The sequence below is a fragment of the Artemia sp. Qi Xiang Cuo genome, chromosome 1 (assembly GCF_049724085.1).
Source record: "Artemia sp. Qi Xiang Cuo chromosome 1, ASM4972408v1, whole genome shotgun sequence".
Lineage (NCBI taxonomy): Eukaryota > Metazoa > Arthropoda > Branchiopoda > Anostraca > Artemiidae > Artemia > Artemia sp. Qi Xiang Cuo.
Window position 1 is genome coordinate 41,479,814 of NC_142794.1, and position 12,216 is coordinate 41,492,029.

General features: G+C 35.4%; 1 protein-coding gene across 4 annotated transcripts in view; it reads right to left on the reverse strand.

Annotated features, from left to right (window-relative positions):
- Nucleotides 1-12,216, reverse strand: part of MED1 (Mediator complex subunit 1) — a 102,822-nt gene that overhangs the window by 13,331 nt on the left and 77,275 nt on the right. The window lies entirely within an intron of this gene.

Genomic DNA, 12,216 nt, shown 5'->3' on the forward strand with positions numbered 1-12,216 from the left:
TAATAATTAATAACTTAGCTGTTAACATTATTGGTATCACTTTATGAGGCTGACCTATTCCTATTTAACTAAAAAAGCAATTAGTGGTTTTGTAGAAAAATACAGAGCGACCAGCCACGTACAGAGGTGGCTTACGAGCCCAAAATCCCCACAGTTTTGAAGAATTAATCATTTTATATGGAAGATATCATAAATAAATCTTCGAAGGAAAGTAGAAAGGTTTTATGCATTATTTAACTCGAATATTACGTTTATTTTGGTCAAAAGCACTTTAGGTTGTTCAAAGGCCCTTCCGGAGAAATAATCCTAACTTGCGCCCTTTGAATACCTAGTTTGGAGTGAAAAGTTTATCACTGAACTCCCTCAGAGAAAGTTAAGAATGTTGTACCTGGTTGGACTTGCGATGGCACACAATTTTTTTATACCTTTTAAAGCAATTGTACCCAAAGGTTTTTCCATACAAAAGAACAAACTATGCAAACGACGTATTCTAGCCCAAAAGCTTAATTGATAAACTTAATAAGAAACTTGAGCACATTGTGACATTGTGAACTAATAATGGGAGCAGGTGTAGTCCTCTGTGATTTAAGAACTATCCAAAACTAGTCACGAGGGCTGTTCAATTCGAAAATTTCGTAGTAGAATGCTAAAAGATGCCTGCTGTTTCGTTGTGTCAAAACATTGAAAGTCAAAATAGTTATTCCGATGAAACAAGATTGAATTATACAAAACAATGCAAATCCCAAAAATAATGTTAAAAGCTAGCATAAATTACATTTCATTTTTTTTTCAAAATGAAAGTAAAAAAGCGAAACCGAGACTGAAATAGAACGGATATTATGCTGCAAAAGAGGGGAGATGACCCCCCCCTATCTCATGTTAGCACTGAAGTTTAGTACTTAGCTAAAATAATTTTCGAATGTAAAATATTTAACCAGTCGGGAATTACAATTGTTTTACAACCGAATGCCTTTCAAAACATTTGACCTGAAAATTATACTATTTAAAGCAAATTCTAATAAATAAACCGTTCCGTTTTCGAGCCATTGTGAAAAAATTAAATCAGCTTTTTATGAAATCACTCTTTTATTAAAGCCCGTCTTCTTGAAGTATTGGTGCAGAAAAGTCAAACGTAAGTTAAGTCCAAATAAAAATTCTTGAATCCTACCAAGTTTGATCCCACTACCTGAACTGGTGATCCCACTCTACGAAGTGGTAGATGTTGTGGTGATAATGATTCACAGAGCCCCCTCCCCACCACCAAAAAGGCTCAGATAGGACACTTACCCTTACTTCACATTAATTTCTAGTGAGATCCAACAACCCTTTCTTGTAAATGGCTTGATACTGATAAATTAAGCTCCCCCTTCCCCTGCCGAGGTAAGATATGGCCGAATACTCTAAACCCATTCTATGAATTTTCACTAGCTCTGATTTTCCATCAAGTTTGTTCAACAATCCATTCTGGCTGAAATGCTTATGACAAGATATCCCCCTCCCCTGCTGTCACCTATGAATTAGATAGTAGTCGGACTTGTCTCAGTTTAATTTTGGGCCTAATCTTCATATTCATACACATTTTCAGACAACATAGTGAAAATCGCAAACTCCATTAAAAAAAATACTACAAAAAAAAAAAAAAAAAAAAAAAAATCAGAAGTTGGGATTTCTAGATCAACTTTTCAAGAATAATTTTCTGAAAATCTTGAAGAGGCATAGAATCTAGTTCTCTAGTCCTCGAACATAAATTTTCGATATGCTACGCGAGTTTTGGCAATACCTGATCCCTAAAAGTGTTTTGAGCTGAAGCAGTTCAGTTTTGCGTCTTTTTTTTGCCATTTAGAAAACTGGGAAACAAATATTTCCATTTTTTCTAGACAATTGATAAAAATTCTGCAGAATTCATTTCTTCTCCTTTTCAAGATCCCCTATCAGAGGCAACGCTATAGCGTTGCCTATAGTAAAGGCCATACGGCTCCAATGTTTTATTATTATTATTTTTTTTTTTTTTTCCCAGAGGCACTTCATACGGAAGGGGTCGTCGTAGAAACTTCAAAGGAGGCTCATTTGATTGGAAATTGAGAGTTCTAGTGCCTTTTTGAATAGTCGAAAATGATTGGAGGCCAACTAGCCCCCCCCCCCACACCCATCATTCCCCCAAACACATCTAATCAAAATTTTGAGATAGCCATTTTGTTTAGCGTAGTTGATTTCCAGACAGAAAATATATTTTCGAGGAGGCATATAAGGTTTTTATAGTCGACGTTGTCGTAGAAACTTCAAAAAAAGCTCATTCGATTGGAAATTCAAAGGAATAGTGCCATTTTTAATAGTCGAAAGTGATTGGATAGTAACTAGCCCCCTTCCCCCCCACGCCGATCATTTCACCAAACACATCCAATCAAAATTTTGAGATAGCCATTTTGTTCAGCGTAGTTGATTTCCAGACAGAAAATATATTTTTGAGGAGGCATATAAGGTTTTTATAGAAGGCGTTGTCGTAGAAACTTCAAAAAAGGCTCAGTCTATTGTGAATTCAACGGGATAGTGCCCTATTTATTAGTCCTAAGTTATTGTAGGGCAAATAGCCCCCCCCCACGCCCATCATTCCCCCAAACACATCCAATCAAAATTTTGAGATAGCCATTTTGTTCAGCGTAGTAACCTATATGCTGTTCCAGCCAGTGATTGCGTAATATGCCTTACCAGGGGCCAGTGACCTATTACAATGAACCCTACATGGCTTGGTAGACATGTTTTCTATTGTGAGACTTATTTTTGTGTGTCAGTCGATTAGAGAAAGTTGGTGGTTAGTCCAATATAATAACTTGATTGGTCGGTTTTCTAAAAAAAAATTTGCCAAGCTATAATGTACTCAATTTAAAAAAAAAACGATATACTGACAATACACTATATCACAACTTTCATTATGTTTTAAGAAAATTTTTATAGTAAAACCGACAGTATCAACATTTGAAAACAATATAGTTTTAGATTTTCAATGTAGTTCCACAGTTAATTCCGTCATTTCCCCCCAAAAAAAAAAATTAAGAACAACGTCTTACTCTTAACTTCTAATTTACGTGGGACTTACCCCCCCCTCCCCTCCAACAATACAAAATCTTAAGAATATGACGACTATATTCGATAGTAACGTCAAAACCCACTTTTTTCTATTATGTAAATAAAATCTCTCCTCCCTATGTATGTTTACAAGTTTTAATTGTTTTGAAAAACAGTTCTTTATCATTCAGAAATAAAACTTTTTCCTAACATGATATATTTTTCTGCTTTGAATGAAAAGCTTGCTTGCTACATAGGGTGTGAGAGTTTTGGGGGGGTTAAATTTCACCGGCTCTTGCTATAAACGGGGTTTATCTAATTCCGATGTCACGGCGGATGACTTTGGGAAAAAATGCGCGTGGGAGGGGGGGGCCTAGTTGCCCTCCATTTTTTTTTGGGCTTACTTAAAAAGGACATTGGAACTTTTAATTTCCGTTCGACTGAGTCTCCAGATAGGAGCTTTTAACTTCTATAATAGGTTTCTCTGATTGTGTGATTTTCATTAAAGTTCTATGAGTTTTAGAAGGTGTTTTCTCCTTTTTTCGAAAACATGGCAAATTTTTCTCAGGCGCGTATCTTTTGACTGGTATTGCTAAACTTAATGAAACTGATATATTTGAAATCATAAGGATTTGCTCTTTACGCTAAAGTTTTTTATTGTTTAAAAAAATAAAGTTGTGAGACAGGGTCAAACTTTATCGTGAAGAGCGATGGGGTGAGGAGGGGGGACAGTCCCCTTCATATAGAGACTAATTTCTCTTCGTTTTAATGGCGCTCCTTTACTGTCAGTTTAAAACACTTTTTTTTTTATTTAATTTCTGTTCGTTTTTTAGTTAATGCAGCTTCTATTTGCATACGAATTTTACTTTTCTTTTGCTAGATGGATCTCTTTACGAATTAACTGACGTAACTAACTTCTATGTTCGCGTATTTTTCTTCTGGCAAAAAAAAATACAAAGTTGCAGATTTTTGCAGATATGAGCTTTAAAGTTATGTAATAGAGTTTTCTGATACGCTTAATCCGTCGGTTTTTTTTTAATTAAAATTAATTCAATTGTTGGGGGGTTTATCCCCCAATTAAAAAAAAAAAAAAAAAAAAAATCGGGTAAATTTTTCTAAGACTCGTGCCCTTTTATGAGTAATAATAAATTTAATAAAATTTATATATATTTATAATCAGCATTATAAAAAAATTATTTTGATACATTTATTAACATCAAAATTCCGTTTTTAAAAGTTTGGATTACTTCTGTGCGGTTTCGCTTGTTTTTTTTATTGTTTTTTTTTCTATTACATTTATTGTATTAAGTATAATAGGGGGAGGGTTCTCCTCTTATTAGATAAAAACAACAATAAAGTAAAAGTCTAAAAACAAAAAAATTTTATTAACAACCCTCTGAATCACAAAGGCCATTTTTATTTAGAATATATAGCTCTTTTGAAAGCACTAAAAAAAAAATGTAGCGTAAATCGTGAGGTATTGACTTGGGAGAGAACCCCCCTCGCATACATTATAATTTCTGTTAGTTTTTATTGAGGAGTATTAAATTAATAATATGAGCTCACTGATGAGTAAAAAACCAGAGGAGAAGGAGGGCAAAATTTAACCTATTAAACATCTATCAAAAAACATTTAAAAAGTGAAGTTATTTTTTTCATTTTAAATTTTGCCTTTTTTTTCAAGGAAGCGGATACGTGCAATAACCCCCCTTCTGAAAAGAAAGCAAGATGGAACGAAGCTGCATTAATGCAAGCCGCAAGACCATCAATTATCAAATATGCCGGTAGAATTACACACAATCTGGACCAGCCAACGACCACCCAACTTATAGTGCCAGAGCCCTCTAGCCCCAGTGTTAGCTCCACGCAAGCTGGAAGGAAGTTGAAAAGAGAATGGACTGCTTCTCATAATGCCTCAGCTCAGCCTACTGAAGATCGTGAGCTTGACCCCCTTCATGTTTTGCCTAGGCATTTAGATGTAGAAGTCCATTCAGAATTCGTAAGTATATACATAATTTTTTCTTTTTCTATTTTCTAAAATAAGATAAATTTTCTCAGTCACATAGGTTTTGATGAGTATAAATTAAATTTGTTTTTAAACTATTCTATAATATTTATATTTCATTTTATTTCATTAACCAAATTAGAAGCATATAATGGAATGCTTATAACCCTGAAATAGCTTATCATACATTTTTAGAAAACCTTAACCTGTAACTTCTCGCTTCTAACCTAGACATTTTTATAATGTAATAATCCAATATTACTTTAAACACACTAACTATATGAAAACATACAAATTTCTATTTCAAAAATGAAAATCATTCATAAACTGGAGTATATTTTGCAGTAAGCTTTTGCACGCATCCGGTGCTTATCAAATCTCCCATCGTTGCATCTGAATTTTAATCCGCTCGATGGCCATAATTTGAATTTTAAGTTGGATTCTTTTGAAAAGATGTGTATTTCCGATAAGATATATTAACACATAGGAAGAGGGTTTAATAATCTCCAATTATGTCTTCACAGTGTGGTCAAGAAACATCATTTGGGGTGAACACATTTCATTGAAACACTTAAGTGTTTTCGAGACTGAATTTGAGGGTGTTCTATTTGAACAGTGTTGTGAAGTCAGATACCCCAACTCGACAGGGCATGGATCCTCCGACCTCAAAGGAAGCTCCCGGTTCCCAAGTGTCCACACAGAGGGGGGCTCTGAACAGGACACTCCAGCATTTTAATTACACTTTAATTGTTGATTTGGTTGAAGAAAAAAAAGTTCTTCTCTCTCTCTTACAAAGATTTATTTATCCCTGCTCAACTATGTCCACGACTTCAAACACATCCGTTGCCAAAAGACAGAGGAAAACTCGGATTTTTGAGAGTTAGATCGCCAACCGCCGACGTATGGGATTCGTGTCCATTAACTGAAGCTGAGGAGCAAGTGTTTATAGGGCACACCGCGTCAGTTTATCAATGTTCTAGTTTCATTGAGAGTTATAATGAAGAGAGTAAGATAGTAGAAATGGACCCGTATTTTGCATTTTTATTCTAAAAATTTTTGGAATAAAACCATTAGTTTTTTTTTATCATTCTCTTATTCTAACTTAGCCTTGTAAGAATAAGACTAAATTTTCCTGACTAAAACAATATAGATATTTTTTAACATGTTCTGTTACTATAAAGAAAGACATGTGGCAATGTAACTGTTGTCTTCTTCTTTTAATTGTTCAGTGGGAGGTGGGACAATGACTATGAGAAATTGACATAGTTTTTTAACTTTATAAAAATAATAGTTATTTTACATAAAAAATAAAACTTTTTTTTTATAGATTAAAGATATAGCACCACCACCGACACCGTTGAGTGATGAACCAAGTGTATTTACAGGACCAATTTTGTCACAACCAGCAGAGTTCAGGGATAAACCTACAATAGTTCTAGAGAATTTGGAGTGGCATAGGGGTTCCTTAATGATGTTTTTGGGAAAATGGCTAGCCTGGATGACTTAAGCTGTGATATTGACATGCTTGAGGATCCGGTGTGGACAGATAGTTTTATGCGTGAACATTTAGGTGATGCTACTAGTGCATCTGAACCGGGTCCTCATATTGAAATTCCATCACAGGACAATACAGGCTGGCTCGACCCCCGAACACCTTGGATTATGTACTAAGGGACCTCATGCCACATCTCCCCAATGTGATTGAACAGACTGGGAGTGGTGGTGTTATGGACAAGTCTCTGCCACTCCCCACCATTCCACTTAATGATATAGATAGATAGTAGTAGTAACACAACAGTATCCCCTCTTCCGGATTTTTGTCTCTCCAGCTCTACCGTACATCACACATTGGTCTACAATGCCAAAGTCAGTGACCACTTCAATTAGTTCGTGTCGGAATGTATAATAAAACATTATATGGCCATGCTGAATTCCTATACTTATAAGAGTTGAAACATCCTTGAACCAAACCGGTGAGGTTAGGTAGTGGGAGTCAGTTTAAAAGCATAACTTCCGCTAACTATATTTTTTTTTAATGAAAGTGCAGTTGACATCTATTAAAAATACTTGCAGACAAAGAGGTTCGAAATACACCTTAATTACTCAAATTATAGGGAGGTTTTTCTAAATTTGACCAAAATTATTCAAATGACGGGGGAAAAGGATCACTAGGGAGTTATTGGATTATTTGTTTAATTGAATGAAAATTCAAATGATAACAAATGTATTTTTAAAAAGGACTTTCTCTTCAGAGGTGTAGCGAGGTCAATTGAATAAAAACACCATTAAGAATTCTAGTCGCCAAAGGGCAAAAGACAAATCTGTTTCGATACGAGGCTACAGTGATTAAGGTACGCGTTTTTAATTACAAAATACAGACCTATTGAAAAAGCTTCATCTAAGAAAAAATTGGACAAAATTGTTGTTACTGGTAGGGAGGGTTCAAAGGTCCCCAAAGTAAATTTTAATTGTTTAAATGGCGAATATCCTGTGATACTAAAATGACTAGATATTTTTGAGTGGGATCGTGCACATTTAAGGAGTGGTGTCATGGTGTTGCAATATGTAACAGACTTTTAATAGAGTCACCATTCCAGTAAGAAGGATATCTTTTTTCCAGAGAAGCTTTCTTCATATGAGTAATTGTAACTTTTGGCATTGCTTCTAGGCATACCAACCAGGTACATTAATTCAATTGGTTATTTCAACCTAGGGACAGATACTAGTGCGGTTCTAAGTGAAGGGAAGAAACATAAGGTACTTTTTTACTGTCCAACATTCCTATCAAAAGTTTGTACAGATTTAAAGCTATACCATAAAGTGAAACCCTGCAAAATTCTTGGATACAATTTTGTGGAGACGGTACTCTAAGCTAGAGCGATGCTAAGTTTTAAAATATTTGAAATCCCGATACTGCAGAGCAATAACATCTCGTTGGTCTGCAAAGCTATGCTGACTGACGTGGGTGATCCGTCAAATTCAAATTGTTTTAAAATACATGAAGCCAGAGGAGTCTCTTGCACTTACGCGAATTGACATCCCAATGATATTATGCACGTGTTGGAGGTCGTGGAGATATTGAATGACGCGGAAGACTTCATGCCCTTGGAATTGGTAAGTCAAGTCAAAACAGTAAACACTGCAATTTTGCACCTTCGTTATACAAACTATCCTATGCTCCTATCACCATATGACACAGTGGTCATTAAAATCGTCTACTGGTGGGGTTGGGAACATGAATCGTTTATAATGTTGTATGAAATGGGGGGAGGAGGAAGGTGATTAACTATGACCATTTATGTCAGGACAGTGAACAGAGAAGGAATGACATTAAGGGGACAACAAGTCAGCAATGTGATGGATACGTTAGAAAGCCATATTTCGTACCTGTTCTTACACACAAGTCCAATTACGACTTAATTTTTGTTCTTGAGGCGTTGGCCCATATTTCTAAGGGAGAAGTTGTAGATGAAGCATGAACATATGGTTCTATTTCTTATAATATCATACCCAAATCACCGGAGAAGCTACTGCTGCTAGAATTCATGTGGAAAACTGTTGACAAGGGTAACACGTGCCTGAATAAAATTCGTTTTTTAGACTCTTTCAGCTTCTTCCCCAAATCTTTAAGTCAATTGATTCAGGTGCAGAAAAGTGACAATTTTGATAGCTGTCCCCCTCCTCAAACAGCCCGGCCACGATGATGAAATGTATGATTTATTAACATGTAAGGGTATATATCCATACGATTATTACAACTAAGGCTTGAGGCTAGATGAGGAGTCACTACCGCCCATTGAAGCTTTTTACAATTTTCGTACTGAGAGAGAGTGCACCACTACCGACGAAGAATGTTCAAAGATGATTTGGGCAAAGGGCGGATGCAAAAATGTGTGGGATAATTGTAAACTGTACTAGGCCAGTGACTTACTGATTCTTCTAAATATTGTGTTCACAAATACGGATAAAATCTCACGGTTATTCGTTTTGGATATAGTTTATTATTTTTCCCCCCCCAAGTTGGGGATATAACTGATCCTTAAAATCAGCAAATAAGAAATTGGTTTGTTTGTCAATGTGTATCAGAATCTGTTTTTAGATAGAACAAGTCGGGTGGGCTATGTCTTTCACGGGAATTATATCATGAAAACTGATCCGAGTAGACAGCACACTGAACAAAAGTTAGACGCAGTATTTTTGAATATAAATTTTCTTTACCCATTGGTAATGTTTCACTTTTATTTACCATGTGGCACTTATAAAATGCTAAACAAGTCGTTTCCTTTAAATGTCCCTGACTTGGCCAGTGTTGAGGAGAATGGGACACAGGGATAGTTTTGTTAATTTTACGGGGACAGAACCTTTGACCCCCGAGACTCGGTCATGGACTTTGTTTTTCCGTGAATAAATAGACTAGTGGGTAGGGACTCTCTGAGTCCCTACAATTTGTCTATAGTAGAGGACGGGAGTATGCATTGGCTACCTTCAAAAAAAAAACTAAGTGCGGATTTAAACCTGAAATAGGATCTCGTTTTTAATCGCGTGCTATTGAAATGGATGGTCCCCAATGGTTTCAAGGTGACAAAGATTCCAAGACCCCTCCAATTTGATCAAAAGCCTTACATGAAAACGTTTATTGAAACCTTTGTCAGTAAGTGTTCACAAACGAAAATGAAAGTTCAAAAAGAAGTATATAAACTCATTTTGAACCCAGCTTTCGGTAAAATTTGCAAGAGCGTACAAAACAGAAATTAATCTGATATTGTAATCATCCCCAAAAATTGTAATTGAATTATTGCAGATCAAAAATTAACATTCTTCACAATCATAGAATCCAGTCTGGTGCTCCTATATCGCAAGAAAAGAGATCTTGTATTTAATAAAAATATTACGGGCGGAAGAACAATAACTGAAATATACAAGGAAAACATGTTTCCTTTTCATTATACTGTGTGCAAGTTGCAGTGCATTGCAAGTGCAATGGCGGATTGAGGAAAAAGTTCAAGTGTATTAAGGGGACACTTATTCACTCCTGTTAAAAGTAAAATCTTAAAATATACTTAATGATTGGGAAAATGGTGAGTACATTAGCTCATGAATGAACTGCACTAATTGGGACGAATCACTATACTCAGAGCTAGTGAAACGCCAGGCCCCAAATCAATTGTTAATGCTAAAATCACAAACGGGTAGCGATCTGATATCCAGTGGTGTGTTTGCTGGTCCGAAGGTATACTGTGTGGAAACGCACGACAAGGATATCAAACACGTTTGCAAGGGGGTACCCACAAAAATTTTAAAAAATAATTTCAAATTAAGTTTTTATAGAAACTTTGTGAAACGTTGTTTAGTGCTACGGGCGAAAGTAATGGCAATTCACTATTTACAATGTAAAAAGTACACATTTAGAGTTTCGACAAACGCCATGTCTACCATATCGGACAATTAATTTTGGCTTGTGGTTGATTTGACTGTAATACAATCCGGTATTATTTTATTTACCTCCCTTTTTTATTTCACATTTTACATAAAACAGCGCGGTATGTAAACATTAACTTAAATTCACTAAAAAAAAAAAAGTATAAATTGGGTGGGAGGGTTTTTTTTGGGTAATTTGGTTTTTTTTTAATTCTTTTTTTTTCTTTATCACAAACAATTTACAATGTGTGTGTGTGTGTGTGTGTGTGCAAGGCTGATAAATTTTCAGTATTTACTGACAGCCCCGGCCCGGGCCCGCCGCAGCGGACCCCCGCTTCTGGCGCTTCTGACCCCCCTCCGGCCGTCGCCGCGCTTACCCTACGGAAAGAGGGGGGAACCCAAATTTTTAAACTCTGTAAGTTAAATAGATGTTTCCAGTGCAGTATTCCAATAAATATTTTATTTTTTTATAAATAAATAAAAAAAAAAGTGTATTTATTTAAGTGTTTTTTTCTAGTGGTTATGTAAATGTTGTATTTTTTTATTATAAATAAATTAAAAAGGTGTATTTTTTTTCATGTTTCATGTGCTTTTTTCAATGTAGTATTTTTTTAAAAGTATTGTTACTTTTTTTTATGTATATAATAAAAGAAAATATTATTATTCTTCTTCTTCTTCTCGTTATTATTCTTGAACGGAGTAGTAGTAATAGGGAAATTATTTAGTCATTAGACAGCCATAGTCTGCAGTTAGTTGTCCAGGTGAACTGTTGAAGGGATCATGTATCAATTTAAAACACCAGTCAGATCGTTTCTGTTTTGACAGTCAATGTCGGGCAAAACAACGATCTTAAATAAAACAATTAAAAACTGCGACCCAATGTTTATAGAAAATGCAAAAAAAATCTATTATTGCTGCATTATATGGAATGAGTCATATGATAAAATAAAATCAATTACTGCCAACATAGGGTTGGCGCAGATACAATTCATACAGTGACTTGATGTTTTCAACATTATTGAACAAGATTCATTGTTGATCATTGACGATCTGGCTGAATCTGTTGAACAATGTCCCCAGGAAATGCTACAACTGTTCACTGTTCGCTCTTATCATGAACAGATTTTAGTTACTCTGGTTCTACACTATCTCTTTCATCAGAGCAAATGTATGCGAACACTTGCATTGAACTACACCTACTATATCCTCTACAGAGCTATTCGTGATTCTATCTCATTAATCACTCTTAATAAATAACTCTATCCGGGAGCCCCCAAATGTCTGCTCTCAGCATACAATCAAGCAACTAATAAACCCTACGGCAACATCCTATTGGATCTTAATCAAAATACACCTAAGGATCTGAGTTTAGTCACAGATATTTTTGACATTGAAATTACAGTATATCACCCCGTGACTACTCAAAAGACCTATTATTTATTATCATGACAGTGAAAAAACAGCACGAGAATAAACATATTTTTTCAGTTTTAATAACTTCAAGACTTCTGCTCAGAAGGGCTAGACTCCTCCATGGTATTCACAACAATTTCATTAATACAATATCTAGATTATTGTTAAATTTGACCGTGGTTAATGTTAAAGTGCTAGAAGTGATTAATGAGCACAAAGAGCAGCATCATCCCCGTGTGCGTACATTGACCTATAAAAATAAGGTAGATACTTCAAAAATTAGACGACTTCTTACGGCGGGTGGTAGATTTTTTACA